The sequence below is a fragment of the Orycteropus afer genome, unplaced genomic scaffold (genome assembly GCF_000298275.1).
Source record: "Orycteropus afer afer isolate SDZICR_OR568_19922 unplaced genomic scaffold, OryAfe1.0 scaffold00052, whole genome shotgun sequence".
Taxonomy (NCBI): domain Eukaryota; kingdom Metazoa; phylum Chordata; class Mammalia; order Tubulidentata; family Orycteropodidae; genus Orycteropus; species Orycteropus afer.
This window is the reverse complement of record NW_006921639.1, coordinates 13,323,379-13,333,278: the sequence shown is the minus strand read 5'-3', so window position 1 is coordinate 13,333,278 and position 9,900 is coordinate 13,323,379. Positions and strand designations below refer to the sequence as shown.

The window sequence follows — 9,900 nt, the reverse complement described above, 5'->3', positions numbered from 1 at the left end:
AAGTCAATTTGATCAGAAATTAATATTGCCACTCCTGCTCTCTTACAGTTGCCATTTGCTTGATATATCTTTTTCCAACCTTTAATTTTCAGTCTGTTTTTGTCATTATCTCTAAGGTGTGTCTCTTGTAGGCAGCATATTGATGGTTTTTGTTTTCTTATCCACTGAGGACTATTCTTATCTCTGTCCCACGGCAGGATTTATTCTCCATTCACTGCCCATTCCTTTCACAGTATGGTGACTGAGCTCACACAAACAATAACAAAAAATACCATCAATAGCTAATGCTTACCAAGCCCCCATCATGTAATTGGAACTCTTCTAAACACCTTACATGTATTACTTCACTAAATCCGTACAACAACCCTAACAAGCAGGGACTTTTATTACCCTCGTTTTAAGGATAAGAAAACTGAGGCACCAAAAGGTGAAGTAACCGGTCCAGGGCAAACCATCCAGAGAGTGGTGGAGCTGGGACTCCGCATCCCGACCTCAGAGGCTGGGTTCCTAACATACATTGGCTCTCCAAGTCCTAAGGGCCACACTCATCTCCTTCCCAATGATGCACGTTCCATGGAAAGAGGAAAAACAGGAACTGGAAATTTGAGGCCACTCCTCGGAAGGAAGGCTGGGCAATCTACTTCCATAGTGATACCACCTCAGAAACACAAGGAGGGGTCATTATGAGTCAGATCCGACTCGATGGCACATAACAACAGCAACAACAATGCTCACCTAGGAACTCGGGTGGTGCAGTGCCTAAGGCATTTGACTGCTAACTAGAAGGTTGGTGGTTCATTCCCACCAGCCACTCCACTGAAGGAAGATGGACCATCTACTTCCGTAAAGATTTGCCACCTTGGAAACCCAATAGGGGTCGCTATCAGTCAGAATCTACTCAGTGGCAGTGGGTTTCGTTTTTATTGGGGTTTTCGAAGCTCACGTAGGAGCCCTGGTGGTTCAGGGGTTAAAGTACTCAGCTGCTAACTGAAAGGCCAACAGTTTGAATCCCCTAGGAGCTCTCGTGGGAGCTCTGGTAGTGTAGTGGCTAAGGCACTTGACTGCTCACCAGAAGACTGGTGTTTCAAACCCACCAGCCACTCCTCAGAAGGAAAGTTGGGCAATCTGCTTCCGTAGTGATACTACCTTGGAAACCCAAGGAGGGGTCACTATGAGTCAAGTCTGACTTGACGGCACATAAAAACAACAACAGACTCTGTGGGAAAAAGGTGGCAGTCTGGTTCTGTAAAGATTTACAGCTTTGGAAACCCAATGCAGCAGTTCTACTCTGTCCTATAGGGTTGCTATGAGTCGTTATCAACTCAGTGGTAATGACCTTGGTTTTCAGTTTGGGATTGGTCACCATCCTCCTTGTCAGTTTCAATCACTTGAGAAATACACAAGAAAAGCCAGATAGAAGTCAAAAAAGAGGAGGAGCTCTGTTTCAGATAATGCTGGATTGACAAAGGGGCAGGGCTCCTACCTCCCAGCACTGATATAAACAAACAACAAAAAAACATAAAACCAAACTCACTGCCACGCAGTTGATACCGACTCACAACAACCCCTCCTTGGATTTCGGAGGCACTATCACTACAGAAGTAGATTGCCCAACCTTCCTTCCAAGGAGTGGCTGGTGGGTTTCAACTACCAGCCTTCTGGTTAGCAGTCAAGTGTCTTATACTACACTGCCAGAGCCCCCACACAGAGAAGGTAAAACATAACAGCAGCAAGGAGGGACCAGCAGAGGAAGGCTGGCATGGTCTGCTCACTGCCCAGACACTGGGAGTGCCTTGTTTTATTTATAGGCACCCACTGACTACGTACTAAATTAAGTTCTGTATGCTGAGAAATACCAACAAACAGATGGATACTGCTTGGATGGATGGATATAGATGAGTGGACAGTGTTATGGGTTGATTATGTACCCCATAAAGTCCTAATCTCTAGCACCTATGAATGTGACCTTATTTGGGAGTATCATCTTTACAAACATAATTAGTTAAAATAAGGACCAACTGAAGTAGGATAGGCACCAATCCAATATGACTGGGGTCCTTATAAGAAGAGGAACAGAAGAACAGACAGAGAAGGAAGATAGCAAAGCACAGATGAGGGCAGAGATTTGAGTGAGACTGCTACAAACCAAGGAATGTCTGGGGCCACCAAAAGCTAGAAGAGGCAAGGAAGCATCCTCCCCAAATCCAGGACACACAGGAGTGCATAACTATGAGGGGCACCAGCAGGAGGTTACTGGGAAGGGAGGGGAGGAGAGTGGGTTAAGGCTGAGAATGGTAACTGGGGAGTGAAACCAATTGTACATAAAATGTTGAATGTAAAACAACTCTGCTCTGAAAACTTGCACCAAAAGCACAATGAAAAAATAACAATAATAAAAAATATATGAGATGAAGTCTCACCATCTTTGGAAAAAAAAGAAAGAAAGAAGAAATCAGGGTGGGATAGGAAAGGGGATGAATGGAAGCGGTAAACACAGGGAAAAAGTGGGAAGAGTGCTGTTACTTTGTGGGGATTGCAATCAATGTCCCGAATTAAGTGTGTATGAATTTTTGAATAGAAAACAAACAAGCTTTGTAAACTTTCACCCAAATCACAATAAAAAGTTGTAAAAAAAAAAAGGACACATCCTCCCCTACAGCCACCAGAGAGAGTATGGCCCTGCCTACACCTCAATGTTGAACATCTAGCCCCCAGAACTGTAAGAGAATAGATGTCTGTTGTTTGCATCCAGCCAGTTGTGGTCCTTTACATAGCAGTCCTAGCAAACTAACACAGATGTGTAGCTGGATGAGAGAGAAGGATAAAGTAGGCACCCGGGAGGAGAGGGCAACAGGAACATAAGCATTTGCCCTCAGAGCCCAGAATGGCCAAGAAAAGCAGCTGCTCCTGGGCCAGGAGGCTCTTCCTCTCTCCAAGGAGCCTGAGGACTGATTCCTGAAGCTCCCTTTCATTTCTGCAGCAGCCCTGGTGAGGCCTGAGGAGCCAATACACCAGCTAATAAAATTTACAGCTACTCCTTACAGAATGCACTGAAGAAACCCAGCACCCAGTATGCAGGGCCTGTAGACCAGAAGCCAGCGTGGCTGGGGCTCCTGGCCTGCAGGCTTAGACCAGGAGTCTTCTCTTGGGAAAGGACTAGCCTCTCTGGGCTGCCTGCCAGGGTCTGGATGCAGTAACTATAAAAGATGAGAGACTTTCTGAAACAGGTGTGGGTGAGGGAAGAGTCTAAGGGAACGAGCTTGCTACACATTTGCCTAGACACCTTTCCGCTAGCCTTGGGAAGTAGAGATCTATATGCTGAGACTAGCTGGAAGCCTGCTAAGGAACTGGGCCTCCACCCCGATTCTGTCCTCTGGTCCCAACTCTCCATGGTCAGATTTATGGGAATATAGAATTCAAGTTTATGGGAATAAATTTAGGCATGTCTCTATGACAAGGAGAGTCTCTGAGTGTTACAAACTATTAATGCCCTGGTTGGAGGTTCAAGTCCACCCAGCAGTACCCTGGAAGAAAGACCTGGAAATTTGCTTCTGAAAAATCAGTCAATGGCAACCCTACAGAGCACAGACCTACTCTTACACACATGGAGTCTCCATGAGTTAGAGTCAACTAGATGGTAACTCTTGGTAGTGGTGACAGTGGTAGGGGGACAGATGTTACATCTTATCCATTACCATGTGCCATAGAGAACTTGGCATGCATGGGTGCTGGTCTACCACCTATAGAGGAATATGGACAGAGTCACTGGACTGAAGGGGTACTTGATGGTCTAGTTTAGGGACTGGCAAACTTCCTCTCCAAAGGACCAATCAAGAACCAAACCAATGGCCATCAAGTTGATTCTGACTGATGGTGACCCCTTAGGTTTTACAGACTATACGGACCCTGTCACTGCTACTCAACTGTGCCACTGTCATGTAACAGTAGCCATATATAAATGTGAATGAATGAGTGTGGCTGTGTTCCATTAAAACTATGTTTATGGACTACAAAATTTGAATTTCATATAATGTTCATGTCATAAAATATTCTTCTTTTGATTTTTTTTAAAAACCAAATGTAAATCACATTCTTAGCTGGCTAGCTGGACAAAATGGGCAGCAGATCAGATTCAGCTGGCAAGCCATAGTTTACTGATCCCTAGCCTGGTTTAACATTTCTCAAAGTGTGGTCTTTGTGATGTCTGTAGATGTTTCATGGGGAAAGGGTTCCCTGGTGAAATAAGAACGGAAAACACCAGGCAAAACAGAGTGTTCCTGGTTACGTACTGCATGACTTCTCTGAGCTTTTATATATTGATATACATTGGCAGAAGCTCGAAGATGGGACTGTCCAAGTTCCCAGGGAACCATTTTTATCGCGGATCTAGTATTCTGTGGAGCCCAGTTAAACAACTGCAGATAAAGTCTACAGCAACAGCACCACTAAAGGTAATCCCACATCTCTCTGAACATCTCCAGGACAGGCACCTCACTACCTCAATCAGCCTGCTTAACTGATTATTTTTCTGACACAAACAAACACTCCTAGGTGCTGTCTTCCCACCTAGGAGTTCTAGTGATGCAGTGGTTAGCATATTCAGCTGCTGACCAAAAGATTGGGGGTTCAAATCTACCAGCTGCTCTGCAGGAGAACGACAAGGCAGTCTGCTTTTCTGTATAAAGATTTACAGCCTTGGAAACCTCATAGAGCAGTTCTATTCTGTCCTATAGGGTCACTGTGAGTTGACTCGATGGCAGTGGGTTTGGTTTTATTTTGGTCTTCCTATCCAATGACCCAGGAGCTCTGGTAGCATAGTGGCTAAAGCACTTGACTGCTAACCAGAAGGCTGGCGGTTCAAACCCACCAGCCACTCCTCGGAAGGAAGGTTGGGCAATCCTACTTCCGTAGTGATACTGCCTCGGAAACCCAAGGAGGGGTCGCTATGAGTCAGGGCTGACTCGACGGCACATAACAACAATAACAACAACATCCAATGATCCTGGGTCACAAATACACATCAAGTGTAATTTGGTGTATGTTCCATCAGATAAAGACAAAATTCATATTTAATAATATAAAGAGCACATACTTTCTTTGACTTTTTGATTCCTATCAAAAATAAGAACTCTGTACCATCTATGCATAGGATAAAAACAAATGGCCATGACTATGCTCTGGAGGGAAATCACTATGTGGTTCCTTTGAACAGATGCCTCTCTTAAACGACTTAAAACAAGTAAAAAAAAAAAAAAAAAAAAGCCTCAACTCACATACACCAGCACAGATAGCAGGATGTAGCTGCTCAGTATGAGGCCATTTTTTAATTAAAAAAAGAAATATAGTCCTTGTGAGACCTCTGGTCTCTCTGCACACAGAGTATTTGCTGGTGATGTAAGAATTTTATGAGGTTTGCCTAAAATATAACAAAGTGGTGAGGAAAGCGTAGATGAGAGGAGAAGAGTGGGAGGGAAATGTGAGCTGTGTGTGAATTTGCCACCAGGCATCACTGCAAAGAAAAAAAGTATAGGCCATTGATAAGAAAGGTCACCAGCACCAAGAGCCACCTAAAGGGAGAGATAAATACAATGCATATCACATACGTGATTAAGTCCAGGGTCCATGTGTACTCTCATTTCATTCAACTGGTTCAATTTCATGTACAAACAAACAGCACAGCAGTCCATGCACATCTATTACAACTCTATTAAACGAATAGGATTATTTCTATTTGAAGGATTATTGGATATTTTCTTTTGGGCTCTCTGAAATAAGGATAAAACAGCCCAGGCTCTGTATATAATATTAATGTGAAATGCTACAAACATGACATATTTAGGAAGATAAAGGGAAAGACTGGAGTATTCTTTCTCCCTAGGTGGTTAAGTCATCCCCAAGACATTAAAGCAAGCAGTGTATGTTTCCAGCTTGTAGGATTAGATGTGCATGTTTCCTGAAGGAATATTCAAATACAGTAGCATGGGAATATAGGAAAAACAACTAGAAGGAGTAATTCTAAGGGCCTCATCTTGGCTCAAGGGGCTGGTAGTTATACTGACGAGGGCAGTCTTTGAAGAGAAACACAAAGCACTGAATCCATAAAGGGGATGGAGGTACAGGGAAGACAGCATACACACCGTTTACACGTTGGGATGGGGCTCTGCTAGGCCATAAGACAGAGTCAGTTCTCCTACGGAGATGTTACTGGTGTTGTTAGCGACCATCAAGTTGGCCCCCAACTCAAGGCGACCCCATACACAATGGAAGGAAACACTGCCCGTCCTGTGCCAACCTCATCATCAGTTGCAGATCAGACTACTGAGCTCCAATTTTCATTGGCTTATTTTTCAGGATTAGACTGTCAGGCCTTTCTTCCTAGCAGCCCATTTTTGTCTGGAAGTTATGCTGCAATCTGTTCAACATCATAGCAGCATGTAAGATCTACTGACAGATGGGTAGTGGCTGCACACAGGGCACAATGGATGGGAAGGTAAGACTTCTAAAGATAGTCACTGTGATATCAACATGGAAATGAACAAGAACATTCAGAAACAAGGAGGTGACGTCTATGGGGTGAGTGGGTGTGTGTGTCCCTATATTTGTTCATGTGTGTATCTGTGTGTCTAGAATATTCCCCATTATGAAATACTATCTGATCTCAGAAAAATGCCTTTCAATTTCTTTATCCACAAACTAAGGATGTGAACTAGAGCAAGAAATCAGCAAATTATGACTATTGGAACAAATCTAGCCCACTGCCTATTTCTGTACATAAAGTTGGAATACAGTCATGTCCACTCATTTACATATCATCCATGCTGCTTTTAAATGGCAAAGGCTGAGCAGAGTAATTGTGACAGAAACCTATGGCCTGTAAAACCTAAAAGACCTGGCCCTGTATACAAAAAAAAATTCCTGAACTAGACTATCTCTGATATTGATTTTGGCTTTTGATTATGTAAAGAAGTACAGCCAAACTGTAAAAAAAACCTATTTCAGTTGTTTCTTACCCTCTTTATTTATGTATCAGCTTATTTTTAAAATAATTTAATCTGGCTCACAAAAGTGTATGGAGCACCTAACTGCAGACATGTAAATTTCAAGTGGGAGCGTGAAGAAAGTAAGGCAAAGGAAGACTGAGAGAAGACTGAGAGAAGACAAGATTAGACAGAGCCAGGTGGGCCATGAATATATAGAATGCAAACTCTGAGGCTCTGTGAATTTTCAATGGGCCACCAACTCAGTTCCAAGCAGACATCAAAAAGAGAGACATGATCCTGTTTCCAATTTAGAGCAATTCGCTGGGTATTTCCCAGGAGGAACACAAAAGACTATTATTCTATGAATCTGTGCATCAAACAGGTCATGAAAGATGTAGTGAACAAGGTCCTCAACAACATCACCCAGTTGGGAAATACCCTGATGACAATGATCGCATATTGAAATGTGCCTTGGTGTGGGTCAACTCTAAATCCCAAAGTGGAATTTATCTCTCGGTATTTTGCAAATTGTAAAAATAAGTGTGTGTTATCTTTAAAAACAGAGTGCAAACACTAAGACAAGTTGCCACCCTCTTTACACCTTGATTTTCTCTACTGTAAAATGGACAAGGATTTATTCACCAACTTGCTTCCTTGTAACGAACCCCTACAGTACAGTGGCAACATGGGAGAGAGAGAACTAATAGGACCTGGTTCTTGCCCTTCAAGCTGATCATAAGGTATAAGGCTGAGCCTAGTGCATAAAATCATAGAGCATAAAATCAGAATTTTTAAAATTAAAAATATAATTTTTTAAAAAATAGGAAGTAGTACACATGGAGTGTCTGGTTTTCACACTGACATTAAGTCACTCGGCCGTGTGCTCCACGAGAAGGCTTGGTCTTGCTGTTTGTGTGCAGCTGACCCTAAGACCCAGGATGAGAGGCAAGGCAAAGACAAGCTATTCTGAGACTCCAAGCTGTAGGGTCAAGAAATTTTTTATCACTTTGATGATGGGGCTCCAGCTATAAACTATAAAAGAGCACTGCTGAATTGTGATTGCTATTCATCACATGTAATTGAGTTCTACAACTTCACATCTAGTGTATGAATAAAAATAATTGACATCCCTAGGTCTCAGTTGCTCCCTGCTTCGTCCTCAATGCCTAGAACAGTGTGTGGTGCATGGCAGGTGAGAAATAAACACTGAATGAATGATTTATGTGTTCACCTGAGAGATTCAGAGAATCTGGACCAAAGGTGAGGCTACAGATATTATTAGGTTGTCTTGACGAATCCTTCCCAGCTGGGCCTTACCCAGCATGTCCCAGCTTTGGGATTCTCACCTGAGTCAATGACGCAGTAAGAAAAGGACCCTGATAAGGAGGCCAAGCTCCCAATCATGCATCAAGAGCTACATATTAAAAATTAAAAAGGGAAACTCTGAACAGCTGGGTGTCTAGTCTTGTTTCCATCCCTTTGTGCAGGGATAAACATGTGGACAGCTCAAGACAAACACAGCTCTGAGTTCTGAACAGGCAGAGCCTCTTTCTGTCATGCACTGCCATGTCCACATGACATCTGTTCCTTGCTCAGAGCAAGGACCTGCCTTACTCTCCTAAGACAGAGTACTGCTCTGAGTGGGCAAGAGTACCTTGGGCAGTTCTCTCCAAGAAGACCTTCAGAGTCCAGCTGGCACCTTGGGCCGTGCCAGGCATGAAGGCCTGGGCAGAACATACCTGTACATACATATATTAAGAGAATCAGGTCAAGCAGGCTGAGGTCCTAATTGGCTCAGGGATGTAATGTCAAAATGTCACAGCCAAAGTGATAGCTGGCAGTGGCTGAGAAAAGAAGAGGCATTATCTTTGACTGGAAAGTGATGTCATAGAAAGAGCACCGGACATGGAGTTGGGAGACCTAAGGGTACATGCCTGGCTCTGGCACTAACAGAGTGCAAATACTAACGCAAGTTGCCACCCTCTTTACACCTTGATTTTCTCAACTGTAAAATGGACTTGGATTTATTCACCAACTTGCTTCTTTGTAACGAACCCCTATAGTACAGTGGCAATATGGGAGAGACAGAACTAATAGGACCTGGTCCTTGCCCTTCAAGCTGATCATAGGTATAAGGCCGAGCATAGTGGCTTGCTCACAAGAGGCTCTAGGTAGTTTTATCAGTAGTAGCAGAGTTAATGTGCTCAACTGCTAATTGAAAGGTTGGTAGTTCATTTCCACCAGAGGTACCTTGGTAAATAGCCTGGTAAAATCATCCACTGAAAACTCCATGGGGCACAGTTCTACCTAACACACATGGGGCCACCATGAGTCAGACTTGACTCAACAGCAACTGATTTTTAGAGTTCCCAGATGATGCAAATGGTTAATGCATGCAGCTGCTAACTGAAAGGCCACACAAAAGTGCCTCAGGGGAAAGACCTGATGACCTTCTTCCAAACACTCAGCCACTGAACATCCTATGGAGCACAGTTCTATCTGACGCACAAGGGTTCCCCATTACTCAGAGCCAACTTGACAGCAATTGGGTTTTAGTACATAGTGGTTTAGGATCACGGTAGTTGTTGCATGTTCATAGCCCTATGAGTTCTACTTACACAATATCACCCACATCCACCTGCCTGCCTCCATCACTCAGTGTTGGCTCAGGTCTTGCCTCACTTGGACCCTGCAGTCACCCTTTCTCCTATCACTGATGCCTGTAGCTCACTACCCAGTCTGGTCCCAGAACCTCTGAGTTCCTGCCTTACTAATTGGGTTCCACTTTCCACCAGCTCTCTCTGTAAAATAACCAATCATATTTCTACTGTTCTCAAAATCTCCTTTTCCTGCAAAATTCCTTAGTTTGGCATTTAAAGACCCCCTACAAGCTATCTCCAGCCTACTTTCCCAGTCTGAC

General features: G+C 43.6%; 1 protein-coding gene across 1 annotated transcript in view; it reads right to left on the bottom strand.

Moving 5' to 3' along the window:
- KCNMA1 (potassium calcium-activated channel subfamily M alpha 1) overlaps positions 1-9,900 on the bottom strand; it is a 1,147,148-nt gene that overhangs the window by 810,697 nt on the left and 326,551 nt on the right. The window lies entirely within an intron of this gene.